This window comes from Sus scrofa, chromosome 15 (genome assembly GCF_054392235.1).
Source record: "Sus scrofa isolate SSC_HxYL_T2T_F1_AM1 chromosome 15, Sscrofa_HxYL_maternal_Yorkshire_Landrace_v2.0, whole genome shotgun sequence".
Taxonomy (NCBI): domain Eukaryota; kingdom Metazoa; phylum Chordata; class Mammalia; order Artiodactyla; family Suidae; genus Sus; species Sus scrofa.
This window is the reverse complement of record NC_139397.1, coordinates 112611173-112625417: the sequence shown is the minus strand read 5'-3', so window position 1 is coordinate 112625417 and position 14245 is coordinate 112611173. Positions and strand designations below refer to the sequence as shown.

Here is a 14245-nt window from a genome sequence, read left to right as displayed (position 1 = left end):
CAAATGTGTTAAAAGAAAGAGTGATAACTATTGAGGAAAAAAAGATCTGGAAAATTGGACAAAAGATGGTAGGTTCATCTGGGGTATTTTATTATTGGCATCTAACCATCATACCCAGACATATTTATAGATTCTAATGCAATAATTAAGGAATTACCCTAAAAGTGTTCTAGCCATAATGCATGTATTAAATGGAATGAAAGTAATTTGGGTTTAAAGCACAATAAAATAGTTGATCTAAGAGCACACTGGAGGATATGAAAGCAGGACACAAGATGTCTCAAGTAATTATAAAGATGCATCTAGTCTCTAGTTACTTTTGACAAAGCTGTTTTTGTGATTTATGGCAGGTGCTTGTTTATAAACCCATTTCTGCACAGACACAGTGAAAAGCATTTATCATTCTGCTTGGCCTTCCTTATTAGATAAATGTCACATAAACATAACCTAAATCTGGAATCTTGCTCGTCTGGCACAGAAGCTGGTGGCATCTCTTTGACTACCTTCATTTTTCTGTTGACCTCCGGCAGCCAAGGAATATCTGACAGTGAGTATCCTTAGCCCCTGTGCCTTGTTTGCCAAGCAGGAAAAAAAAAATGTCACTCAGAGTGGTGAAGGTCAGCAAAATATTATTTATCAACAACAGGAGACTCAATATTGATTTTGTTTTAAATATTCTACCCTGCAGCTGTTTTCAGATAGCACTTTAGACTAACTGATATAAAAGCTTTTATAGCTTAAAGACATATATATTTTGACAAAATAAAATTAATCAATAAAGATGTCAGTCAACTTGAATCCATATAGCAAATAAACTGTCCACTCAAGAATGGACATTAATTATAGCTAATTTTTAGTCTTAAGAAGTCTTTTTCTTTCCATGGATTCCTCCACTACCCCAAAATGATCTTACTTTTAACCTTGTCATTCTCTTCTTTAAAAGAGTCTAAAATTATTAATTAAAACAATCAAATGTAAGGGTATTAAACATGGCTTTTATTTAATGGATTATAATGTATTATTAACTATGTGAAAGTATTAGAACATTTAACTGTAAATGATGAAGAATGCAAAATTCATAATAAAGCTTGTAAATCTGTACAAAACATGACAAATAATGATGAGTAATATATCAGAAACTTGAGACTGAATTGTGCAAATGACACTGATATATTAGTATCTTAATTTGCCTCTTTAAAAAAAGGCATGAAAAACTTGGAGGTAGTAGGGTTAATTGTTAAAAAACAACATTCTCATTTTTACTTAATGCTCGATGGCTATCCATATGATTTAATACATTAAACATGATGCACAAATATTTTCTAATACAATTGTTACAGTCTAAAATAAAGGGTAAACTTGGAGTTCCCCTCGTGGCTCAGTGGTTAATGAATCCAACTAGGAACCATGAGGTTGCAGGTTTGATCCCTGCTCTTGCTCAGTGGGTTAAGGATCTGGCATTGCCGTGAGCTGTGGTGTAGGTTGCAGATGTGGCTTGGATCCCACGTTGCTGTGGCTCTGGTGTAGGGCGGCGGCTAAAGCTCTGATTACACCCCTAGCCTGGGAACCTCCATATGCCGCAGGAGCAGCCCTAGAAATGGCAAAAATACAAACAAACAAAAAATAAAGGGTAAGCTATCATTTTTTCTTATCCTATTTTAAAAAATGGAAGAATCTTTTACTTACATGTTCTATCATAACTCACTAAAGTAGTTTTCATCTTTTAGTCAGGAGATGTTTTCATCTATTTATTCATATAGGTATGAAATGAAATGCCAATGAAAGCTGAATAAAAAAATTAAAGAAAATAAGTTAAAAACACTTTGAAATGGAAGAACATTTGGATTTTATATTTTAGTCTCTATATAAAAACATGCTTTTTCTTTTCATAGCCACACCTGTGTCTTATGAAAATTGCTGGGCCAGGGGTCCAATTGGAGCTGCACCTGTCAGTCTACACAACAGCCAAGGTGCATATGCAAACTACCCTGCAGCTTGTAGTAATACAGGATCCTTAACGCACTGAGCAAGGCCAGGGATCCAGTCCACCTCCTCACAGGTCCTTATCCCTCTGAGCCACAATGGGAACTCCTGCAAATTGTTTGTTGAATGAGTGATAAAGTTATATAGTAATATATGATATAATGTTTATGCAATAGATAATACATATTAAAAAAGTTGACAAATGTAACATATATATACATATATATTTTCGTAATGCATTTATTATACAACAGCTATTTATTTCAGAATCTATTAAAGTGTGTTGTTTTGTGGTTTTTTTTTTTTTTTTTTTTTGGTTGTGTCTGTAGTATGCGGAAGTTCCTGGGCCAGGGATCAACTTCAGTCACAGTAGTGATTGGAGCCACAGCAGTGACAACAATGCTGGATCCTTGACCCAAAGCATCTCCCCAAAGTCTATTAAGGTTTTTTCATCATTGCAATAAGAAATACATTACTTTAGTTTATTCTTCTATTTTAGGATTTACACCATTAGACATCATTTTGAGAACCTAAAATCCCACTCAACAGGCATTGAACAAATAAGCAAATAAACAGAATTAAATTGTCAGCATACGTTAATTTAGATACTCTCCATTCTTTTTATTTTTATTTATGTATTCATATTTAGAGTAACGTATTTATGTTCCCCCCAAAACACTGGGGTCCTGCTCAATCAAGGACTTAGAAAGAAGATAATCCTCACACTGGTGGTAAGTTATAAATTTGTTTGTAACACTTGAGATATCTGCTCTACAAAAACCATTTTCATGTGTGTGATGTCTACTAGTTTATCAATTTGACCATAACTAAATGTAAGCTCTTAACATTCCTAAAATCACGTGGGATTGCAAAATCACAGGTTTAGAGAAAGGGAAAATCATTGAGACAAACAAATTCAGATAATACTTTTTTTTTTCTTTGTCTTTTTAGGGCTGCACCTGCGGCATATGGAAATTTCCAGGCTAGGGGTCAAATTGGGGGCTGCAGTTGACAGCCTACGCCACAGCCACAGTAATGCCAGATCTGAGCCACATCCACCACCTACACTGCAGCTTGAAGCAACTGGCAGGTACTTAACCCACTGCATGAGGCCAAGGACCAGACCCACATCCTCAAGGATACTAGTTGGGTTCTTAACCTGGTGAGCCACACTGGGAACTCCCAGGCAATAATGAATTTGAGGGAAGAAATGACCTGCATTAAGTAATGTAATTCTTTAGCCATCTTCCTATCAAAAATTCTACTATGATTTTTTTTTTTTGGAGTTCCTGTCGTGGCGCAGCGGTTAAGGAATCCGACTAGGAACCATGAGGTTTCGGGTTTGATCCCTGCCCCTTCTCAGTGGGTTAACGATCCGGCGTTGCCCTGAGCTGTGCTGTAGGCTGCAGACGAGGCTCGGATCCCGCGTTGCTGTGGCTCTGGGGTAGGCCAGCAGCTACAGCTCCGATTAGACCCCTAGCCTGGGAATCTCCATATGCCGCGAGAGTGGCCCAAAGAAATGGCAAAAAAAAAGACCAAAAAAAAAGAAAAATTCTACTATGATTTTAAATGTTATGTTATTTTGACATCACTAGCAATTTGATTAAAATATAGTCAAAGAGAATTTTCTACACATCTTTGTATTCACATTATCTAACACAAAGTTGGCTTATTATAGTTATATAATAAATTTTGGTGTGTGCTGTTATTGCAATGAAGCAATCTAGATTATCATTTTATAAAACACAAAGTTGAAATTCACTGGCTTGGTGTTCTCCTGTGGCACAGTGGGTTAGGGATCCAGTGTTGTCACTGCAGCAGCTCAGATTGATGCTGTGGTGTGGGTTCAATCCCTGACTCAGGCAATTCTGCATGCCATGGGTGTGGCCAAAAAAGAAAGAAAAAGAAGAAATACACTGCCTTACAGAATTAAGCATCTTTTTTTTTTTTTTTGATGTTGTTATCGGGTTTTTTAAATTTTTCCCTGCTCTCCCACTTTCATGTTAGATTGGAGTCACTTAATTTAGCTGAGCATGGCTGGGCTTGGCTCAAAAGTGTAGTTAAGATTTGGATTTTCTCCTCCTGTCTCTTCTCTTCCTTGAAGCAAAAGCTCCCCAAGTCATCATATGACGAAATCCAGGTGTATAAGAGTACAACACTGAAGTCAATTTCATGTTCAAGATCCATAAACATAATTTTAAGAGATAGTTTTTAATCTCTAAACTTGATTACAGGTAAATTTGGCACCTTAAGTTTCTGTGGCACGGTGTCCTTAAGCTTTCTGGGAGCAATTCTATAGAGTAAGAACGATCCACTAGACACCTTCAGAGGTCTTCAAAAAGGGTGTTACTTCTATGCTCTTGATTCCGTCTTCTATGAAGCTTTCTCTTAATGGCCACAACTAAGTATTTTCCACCTCTAAAATGTTTGGACTGTTGTATTTCCTCTAAATTATGCCTATAAACTGGCTATTCCGTTCAGTGCTCTTTAGTTCCTATTTTCCTTGTAGATAAAACCAGTTTCAGTTTTAATATTTGGTCATAAAATTTACTCAACTAATATTACAGGTTTGTTGTGTACTTGTTCAGCATTACTTTAAAAAAATGTATTAAGACTACCATTTGGAACATTTTTAGATCCACAGCCAACTATGAGGGGAAGGTACAGAGATATCCTGTGTACCCCTTCTTTACACAAGCACACAGTGGGGCATTTGTTATAATTCATGAACCTGCACTGATGGTATAGCTGGTCACAATCAACAAAGAAAATTATTAAAATTCATTTCATTTCTGGAATGAAATTAGAACATTTCCTCACACCATATACCAAAAAAAAAACAAACAAAAAAAAAAAAACAAAAAAAAAACTTCAAAATTCATAGACCTAAATGTAAGGCTGGAAACCATAAAACTCCTAGGGGAAAAGATAGGAACAATCTTTGACATTAATCATAGCAATTTATTTTTTAATCTCATCCCCTTAAGCAAAGGAAATAAAAACAAAAATAAAGAAATGGGACCTATTTCCCAAACCATTGATTGATAGAACACTGTAAGCCAGCTATAATGGAAAAAATTAAAATCATTATAAGATTAAAAAAATAAAGAAATGGGACCTAATTAAACTTAAAAACTTTTGCATAGCAAAGGAAACCATCAAAAAATTAAAAGACTACCCAGTGAGTGGGAGAAAATATCTGCAAATAATATGACTGACAAGAGGAAAATATCCAAGATATATAAATAGCTCATAGAACTCAATGTCAAAAAAACCCATTTTAAAATGGACAGAGGACTTTAATAGGCAATTTTCCAACGAAGGTATACAAATGGCCAACAGGCCCATGAAAAAATGCTAACATCATTAATCATTAAATAAATGCAAATCAAAATCACAATGACATATCACATCGCACCAGTCAGAACAACTATCATTAAATGACCCAAAACAACAAATTTTGTTAAGGATGTGGAGTAAAGGTAACTCGAGTATTTTTGGTGGGAATATAAATTTTTGCAGCCACTGTTGAAAATAATGTAGAGGTTCCTGAAAAAACTGAAAACAGAACTGCTATATGACCCAGCAATTCCATGCCTGGGTACATATTCAAAGAGAACAAAAATACTAATTAAAAAAGACTGATGCACTCCAATTTTCATAGCATCATTATTTACAGTAGTCAAGATATGGAAGCAACTTAAGTGCCCATCAACAGATGAATGGATAAAAAAAGTGATATATGTAAACATACACACTCACACACACACATTATGGAACACTACCTAATCATAAAAAAGAATGAGATTTTGCCATATTTAGCAATATGAATGGACCTGGAAAGTATTATGCTTAGTCAAATAAGTCAGACAGAGAAAGACAAATACTGTAGGTTATCACTTGTATGTGAAATCAAAGAATAAAACAAATAAAGAATATAACAAAACAGAAACACTCACAGATATAGGTAACAAACTAGTGGTTACCAGTGGGGAGAGGGAAAAGTGGAGGGGTAAATTAGAGGCAGGGGATTACAAACTACTATGTAAACATAAGTAAGCTACAAAGAGATATTGTACAGCATAGGGAATATAGACATTTTACAATAGCTTCAAATGGAGTATAATCTATAAAAACATTGAATAACTATGCTGTACAACTGAAACTAATTTAAAATTGTAAATCTAATATACACCAATAAAATATTTTAAAAACTTCACCTCATTTTAATTGCATCTCACTCTGACTTCTAAATTAAAAAAAAAATGTTACTTTACCTCAGTCACAGCTTGAAATTTCAGAATTAGTAATTCAACCTCTATAACTGCTATGAGTCATATGCTTTCCTTTATCTTGAAGACATGATAACATATGGCTGCCTATTTTATATGAATGGAAAGTGCAAATTTATCACATACTATTTCTAGATTATCCAGAATTAGGATAATTCTTCAAAAGAACTGTTATATTTTTTTAAAGCCTTAATAAAAATTATGTGAACACAATAGCAATACCATATTTAACTATAAAACATTATGGAATACAAAGTTTGTAATACAATGTTAAACCTATGTTGTTCCCCCTCTTCAAATTTTTATATTTTCTCAGAAGCACATTTACCAGTGGTTATTGAGTCTGTATTAGAATATACCCAATTAGGGACAATCCATACATATTACATGAGATACGCAATTGCATCTTTGGATGATTCTGAGGGTAATGTAAGAAACATTATAGAGAAAATAAAATGTGACAGAGTATTTTTTTAACAAGTATTGATATAAATATATTATTCTTCCATTATTGAGAAAATAACTGTTAAAATGTTCTTCATATGTCTTCGTTTTAATGGCTCCACAGATTTTTCCAAATTTATAACAAGAGAGCTACCTGAGGACAGCCCTCTCACTCTTCATAAAACACCTCCCCCAACATAAAAGAAAAAGGGGGGGGCAGAGAAAGAAGGAAAGGAATTTCTCATTCGTTTAAGCAACAGTGATTCCTTTGATTATTCTTTACTATGTTTTAATTTTCAGCTTAGTTAGATCTTGAGCCGGAGTGCAAAGATGTCATTTTCGCCTGTAAATATACCTCTCAAATTTCAGATGGTGATACAAATATTCAATCAGCGTTTTCTATTTATACATCTCTTAGCTATCTTTTACACCTCACATTGTTGAGAACATGTGTGATTCTCTGACATTCCAACATATACTTAAATGTGATCTAAATGCATTAGTCTGAAATCTGTCAGGTGATGACTAAGGAAAATAATTTGAGTCAGAAATTTGAATGACAAGAATATTTGCATTTGCCAACTTAGCAAAATCATGAGTTTTGGGTGTGTGTGTGTGTGTGTGTGTGTGTGTGTGAACTTGGGTTGCTTTTTGCCTATTATGATATATTTATTGTTCCCAAATAATGTAGAAAATGTTAAAAATTTAATTGGTTAGTGTCATCAATTTCTATTTTTCATTCCAAGAATTACAGTTATTATGTAGCTAGTTGGGTGCAATTTAAGTTTAAGGTGTGATAGGTGACATGTGTAAAAAAAATTATAAGAATAAAAAGTAGTGAAACATCATTTATCTTTATTCCCTTGGTATATATTGTAAATGATACATAAAAGGAAAAGCCGTAGTCCTGGGAAAAATAGCTCTAACTGCCAATTATCCATATTACTTTTATATGCAGCATACAAAATTTATCACCACACAGTGATCTCCAGTATCCTCATGAATATTTTGAACATTATTTATAAAGATTTTTGTATTAGATTTCATAAATTTGTATAAAATGAATGATCTTGAAAGTTGCTTGTAAAAAACAATAATAGATACATATGAAATACTTTAGCTTGCTCTCTCCTGTATTTGAATAGATAGTTCTTAGGACTAGAGCCAATTCACTTGAAGCATGTTCCTCAATCATTCTGTAGCAATTTCACTCCAGGAATTTATGACTTCACAGTTACTATATCCTTTCCAAGTGACCTAAAATTGACAAGCAAGTCACGATCATTTCTGGCATTTGAAACAGGGTAAAAAATAGTTCCTTCAAGTTTTCATGGCTGTTTCTCTTGAAATTCCTTTTCAGAAACTACTATATAGCTTTATTTGCCTTTTCCTGTATTTTACAGTCAGTAGATTTAAAACATGAATAATGCAAAGATAATGGACCCTCTATTTTTCCTCTCTCATATCATTCTAGTTAGTAAAGATTTTCCTAGATTGTGATTTTTTTCGAAGTATTTTCTTCTTCACAATTATTTGCATGAAATTTATTTGTGATAACATTATAAAAATTAGATGTTACCTTGAAATATATCAACGATTAGTAATATTCTTCTTATACATAATAAAAAAGTAAGAATATATTTTTTTCTTTGCCCAGGGTAAATTGGCTATAATAAAATGTGTATAAATCTGTAAACATTGGTAAAATATAAACACAATGCTTGATACAATTAATAAATCTACATAACATTAATTATAATTCTAATAACAATAAAACTATCTTATTAATTTTCCAAACAAAGAATTCAAGAGAGAAGATATCTGATATAAAAATAATGGTTCAAATGATAAAGAAAGTCAGAGTAGAAAAATTAATTTTCAGCTTGCATTTTTTAAGGCAAAGATGATTTTTATAAAGTTATTTATAAAATTAAAAATGAATAATAAAGTAACAGGAAATATTCACTAAGTACATACTATGTATCAGGAATTCTGCTAAGTGGTATTATATATATATTTGAATGTCAATCAAAAAATGGGCAGAAGATTTAAATAGACACTGCTCCAAAGAAGACATATGAGGGCCAATAGGCATATGAAAAGATGCTCAACATCACTAATTATTAGAGAAAAGTAAATCAAAACTGCAGTGAGGTACCACTTCACACTGGTAAGAATGGCCATCATCAATAAGTCTACAAATAACAAATGCTGGAGAGGGTGTGGAGAAAAGGGAACCATCCTTTACAGTGGTAATGTAAATTGGTACAACCATTATGGAAAACAGTATGGAGTTTCCTCAGAGAAATAAATATAGAACTACTATAAGCCACCCCAGGGCTTATATCTGGACAAAACTATAATTCAAAAAGATATATACCCTTATGCTATTGCAGCACTATTCGCAATAGCCAAGACATAGAAACAACCTAAATGTCCACAAACAGATGAATGGATTAAGAATGTGTGTGTATATATATATATATATATATATATATATATATACATATACACATATATACATACATATATATATATACACACACACATATATATGTATAAATACTACTCAGCCATAAAAAAGAGCAAAATAATGCCATTTGCAGCAACCTGGATACAACCATAGATTCTCATAATAAGTGAAGTCAGAAAGAAAAGAAAAATACCATATGATATCATATATACGTGGAATCTAAAATATGGTACAAATGAACCTGTCTACAAAACAGAAACAGACACACAGACATAGAGAACAGATCTATGGTTGCTGAGGGGGAAGGGAGGAGAAAGTGGGATGGACAGGGAGCTTGGGGTTGGAATATGGAAACAATTACATTTAGAAGGGATAAGCAATGAAATCCTACTGTACACCACAGGGAACTATATCTAATCTCTTGTGACAGCACATGATAGAAGATAGTATGAAAAGAAGAATGTGTGTGTGTATGTATATATGTATATGACTGGGTCACTACGCTACACAGCAAAAAATTGACCCAACACTGTAAATAAACTGTAACTTTAAGAAATCATATTTAAAAAATAAACTAGGTCCCAATCCTTCTAGAGGCCAAAAGACTTGCAAAGAAATAAACAGACTCAAAACAAAGATAAAATCCAGGACACTTGCAGTGTAGTATGGCACAGAGATGAATGTACCAAGGGTATGGACTTAAAACATTTTATTGACACCTGAGAAAAACATGAAGAAAATATCCATTAGGATTTTGAAGAATCTTAAGGTCATTGTTTCACAGCATGTAACTCAGATCAAAGCAAAATTTGGCCTGTCTGAAGATTGCGTATATAGCTTTTGTCTCATGTTGTAACTCTGAATACCATAAATAGGAAACCTACAGGTTCTTAAGAGAATTTTCCTCACAGAAGTATTCTGAGTTTGAATTGAAAGATCATTGAAAACAACCCTTAATGCCTCAACCCTTCTATAAGCAGGAAATAGGCTAAGAAACTACTCAGACCATCCAAAAATACAGGTCATCCTTATGAAAAAGGTGATTAAGAGATTTTAGCCAAGATCCCGGAAGATAGAACTAAAAGCAATGAAGAACCTCTCTTACAAAATAGAACAAGATGCTAATCATATGCTCTGCTTGATTTCAGAATTGATATGGACCAATGAATGCTATCTTTCACCCATTTTCTGAAAGAGAGAAATTGTACTTGAGGAGCCCCACCCAAGGTGACTGATCTGCATCTGGACCTGATTTAGAAGATTATACCTTGGAATCTGCATCAACCTCCTAATGTGATGAATCTGCAGCAGTCGTCGGAATAGATGCATATACTTTGCATATGAGAGAAATGTAATTTTTTTTTCAGTAGGTAGTAGACTGGAGGAGGTTTTAAAGGTCCACAAATTCTTTGATACCCCTCCATCAAAAATTAAGGTCTAATTTCACTCCCTGTATATCGAGTCTTGCTCAGTGACTACTTGAATTAATCTGATCCAGACCTAGCCTTTCGGAGGACTAGAAGCCTTTTATTTTTCACTTTGGAATCCATGTAAGAAATGAGACTATTCTGCTGGATAGATCATTTGGAGAGGAAATGATATGGCAAGGAGATGGAAACATGCCTAGCTGAGCACAGCCTTCCAGACTTCCCAGTATGGCATCAGACGTATGAGTGATGCTATCTCAGATCTTTTACACCAGTCAGCTCTTTGCTGAATTCTTCTAAGTGAACCCTGTAGATACCACATACAAGAGGATAGATCTGGAGAGGCCTGGCTGAATTACATACAAAAATATAACTAAAACAAAATTATTTTCAACCACCATATTCTAGGGTAGCTTGTTCTGAAGCAAGAAATAACCCCCAAAAAAGCACCAGTTGCAATACTTCTTATATTTGCCTTAGAGGTTGATGTGAGCTTGAATGAACCCCCCAAAATATACTGAGTTAATTATAAAAATTAGTATGACACATAGGAAAGAAGTCATATTTTTTCTTTCTACAGTAGAATCAGATTTTAATAATCTTTTTTAATTTAAAAAATTATTTGTATTGCATTAACTACATTTCTAAATTCACACATATAGTTCTCTATAAGAATTCATCAGTTTAACTCATCTAGTAACTTTAGTGTTGATTTTCATTTCTAATCTGAAATTGGAAGTGTTGTTGATTTAACAACCTGCTCATATAAAAGAGACTATTATTCAGTATGATGGGTCCTGCTGGGAACAATTTCTTAGATCATATCACAAATGTTGTCAATGGTAAAATGTGAAAACTGTGACAGATGGAACATACAATTTACTGAAAGACATTCTTGTTATTTAAAATTGCATGTTTGTATCCCGGTATTGAGAAAGTCAAGATATTTGCCTCTGGATCTTGAGAATAACACATCACATAATTCCATAATATTGATGATTATATTTTTAAAACTATGCTGACATGAGAGCATTATATTCAGAATGGTAAAAAATGGCTGGTATTATTTATCTATGATTCCTCCTGGTTTAAAATGAACTATAATGACAGTACCTGTAGAGAACATCCTAGGAAGTAAAAATATCAGCCTGTCTTCCAGCATTTCCCATGGATATGTCTTGTAAAGCAGATGGCCTAAAGCCTCTTGATATTACTTACTACCCTTGTTAAACCTTCTATCAAATTTCACTAGGAATTGAATTTATTGTGTTAAAATTTATTTCTACAGATGTGCATTTTTTGATTGTTATTTAACCAAATCATTCTTTTCAGTTGTTCCCACCTTTTTCCACACAGTACTTATCTATGTCAAAAGGGCCACTGAAGTTAAGAAATTCTGGTGAGCAAAACTTAACTGAAGATTTAGCTCTTATTTTCCCATGGCTTTTGTTATGCTAATAGCTATTGTGCATTTTCTAAAATAACTATAAAATACAGCATATTCCAATATTATTTCATCTTGGTAAAACTAACTCATGAAATACCTTTTGGACCTAGAAACTTCAAGCACTGATTTACTCGTTTATAACTATTGGGAACTATTTTAAAACAACTTAGGATAATCAAACTATAAAAATATAGGATAAATCAAAGATAAGAGGGTAGTATATTCTAGGAGTGCCTGCTGTGGCTCAGCAGAAACATAATCTGACTAGCATCCATGAGGATGCAGATTCAATCCCTGGCCTCCATCAGTCGGTTAAGGATCCGGTGTTGCCAAGAGCTATGGTGTAGGTCACAGATGCAGCTCTGATCTGGCATTGCTGTGGCTGTGGTACAGGCCAGTGGCTACAGCTCCGATTGGACCCCTAGCCTGGGAACCTCCATATGCCACAGGTGTGGCCCTAAAAACACAAAAACAATTTAAAAAGTTAAGAGAGTAGTAAATTCTAGAACAAATTACAACCTCTAGTGAATGAGAGAAACGTCACCATTCTTCTCACCTGATGCTATTTATAAGTGATATGCCATATATAACATATGCTCCTCTTGAGAGAGGGAAAGAATAAGGAAGAATGGCTTTATTTGTGAGCTCCCTTCCCTTGCCATCAGTTCATGCTCAGCTGTTCTTTTCTATCTCAGAACGATTTATACTAGAGACACAACAAGTTGCAACACAGGGAAAATGTTACACTAACCTAAAAATGAGCAGAGAATTGCCCTCAAGTGGAGAGTCCCAGCAGTGTAGCTGCCAGATGTCAGGCTCACTGCAGTTAAACTGTAGGAACTGTTATATTTCCACATTTGTAATTTGTGGCTCCAACACACATGGAATTCTATTTCCACGGACTGGACAAGAAATCATGTGTAGAAAGTATAGAGTCATAAGTGGGGATGATTTTCTGGCTCTATTAGAATTATTTTTAAAAGGACTTGATAATAGGATTTTCTGTATAAAAAGGTAGATTTTTTAAAAAAAATACCAGAAAATTTGATTATTAAAATAATTCTTTCTGTCTTCTTCAACTGTGACTCCCTGACTCCACAGTTGGATGTTATTTTAGTGTTATTAGAAATAGCTGTTTCACTTTTATTTTCTACGCCTCTTAGTGATATTTCAAATAAACCTTATTTAAAGAACATTTCCTTTATAATAAAGTGGGAGATATTTAAAATGTCATTTGCTGATTCTCTCCTGCTAGGAGAGTGTAAGCAGACAATTATCACTAATATGATTTCTACAAATATCACAAAAATTTTTGAAGAAATAAAATTTGATAGAATTGGGTCTTTTATGGATTTTAAATTCTAAAGCATAAGGAAATCAATTGGATCTCAAATCTTTATTAGTTAAAATGACAAAGATAACTGATTTTAACAGGTAATATTTATATTATATATGTAATTAAAACAGTTTTATTATTTTTTTCCCACTGTATAGTGTGGGGACCAAGTTACATATACATGTATACACACTTTTTCTTCCCATTGTTGTGTTGCAATGTAAGTATCTAGACATAGTTCTCAATGCTACATAGCAGGATCTCATTGTAAATCCATTCTAAGAGCAATAGTTTGCATCCATTAACCCCAAGCTCCCCATCCCTCCCACTCTCTCCCTCTCCCCCTGGGCAGCCGCAAGTCTATTCTCCAAGTCCACGATGAAAACAGTTTTAGACTTTAGAACTATAATAAAAATTCTGTATTCTGAAAGTTAGCTAAGATTTTTATTTCATATTTTTGAAAAGCTTATGGTTTTTATAATTAAATAGAATATCTTAGAATAAATGAGAGATGCTTAACTCTGGTTATTTTAATTTTGCTTCTATGGCCATGAAAAATGACCGAATATAAGCTAAATTTTGTGTTCTACAAGTAGCACAATTTTCATTAAAATAATTACAAGCTGTGAAATTATGTCTGAGGCTGGCATTTTAGTACAATCTAATTTATGTTTGCCCTTTGAGGCCACCAATATTACAGTGGAACTCTCTTCATCCACAGAATAAAGAAGGCAAGGAGTTCCCTTCATGGTTCAGTGGTTAACGAACCCAATTAGAATCTATGAAGATGTGGGTTCAATCCCTGGCCTCACTCAGTGGTTAAGGTTTTGGTGCCATGATCTG

The 14245-nt window shown here is 33.8% G+C and overlaps 1 long non-coding RNA gene across 2 annotated transcripts in view; it reads left to right on the top strand.

Moving 5' to 3' along the window:
• LOC110257012 (uncharacterized) overlaps positions 1-14033 on the top strand; it is a 209415-nt gene extending 195382 nt beyond the window's left edge. Inside the window, exons 3-5 of one of the 2 annotated variants that reach the window (XR_014830011.1) lie at positions 351-547; positions 2633-2714; positions 10341-11003. This is a non-coding gene — a long non-coding RNA (uncharacterized LOC110257012). Of the gene's footprint in view, positions 1-350; positions 548-2632; positions 2715-10340 lie in introns of both variants that reach the window. The other variant, XR_002339148.2, reaches the window with a different exon arrangement.
• The last annotated feature ends 212 nt before the right edge of the window (positions 14034-14245 follow it).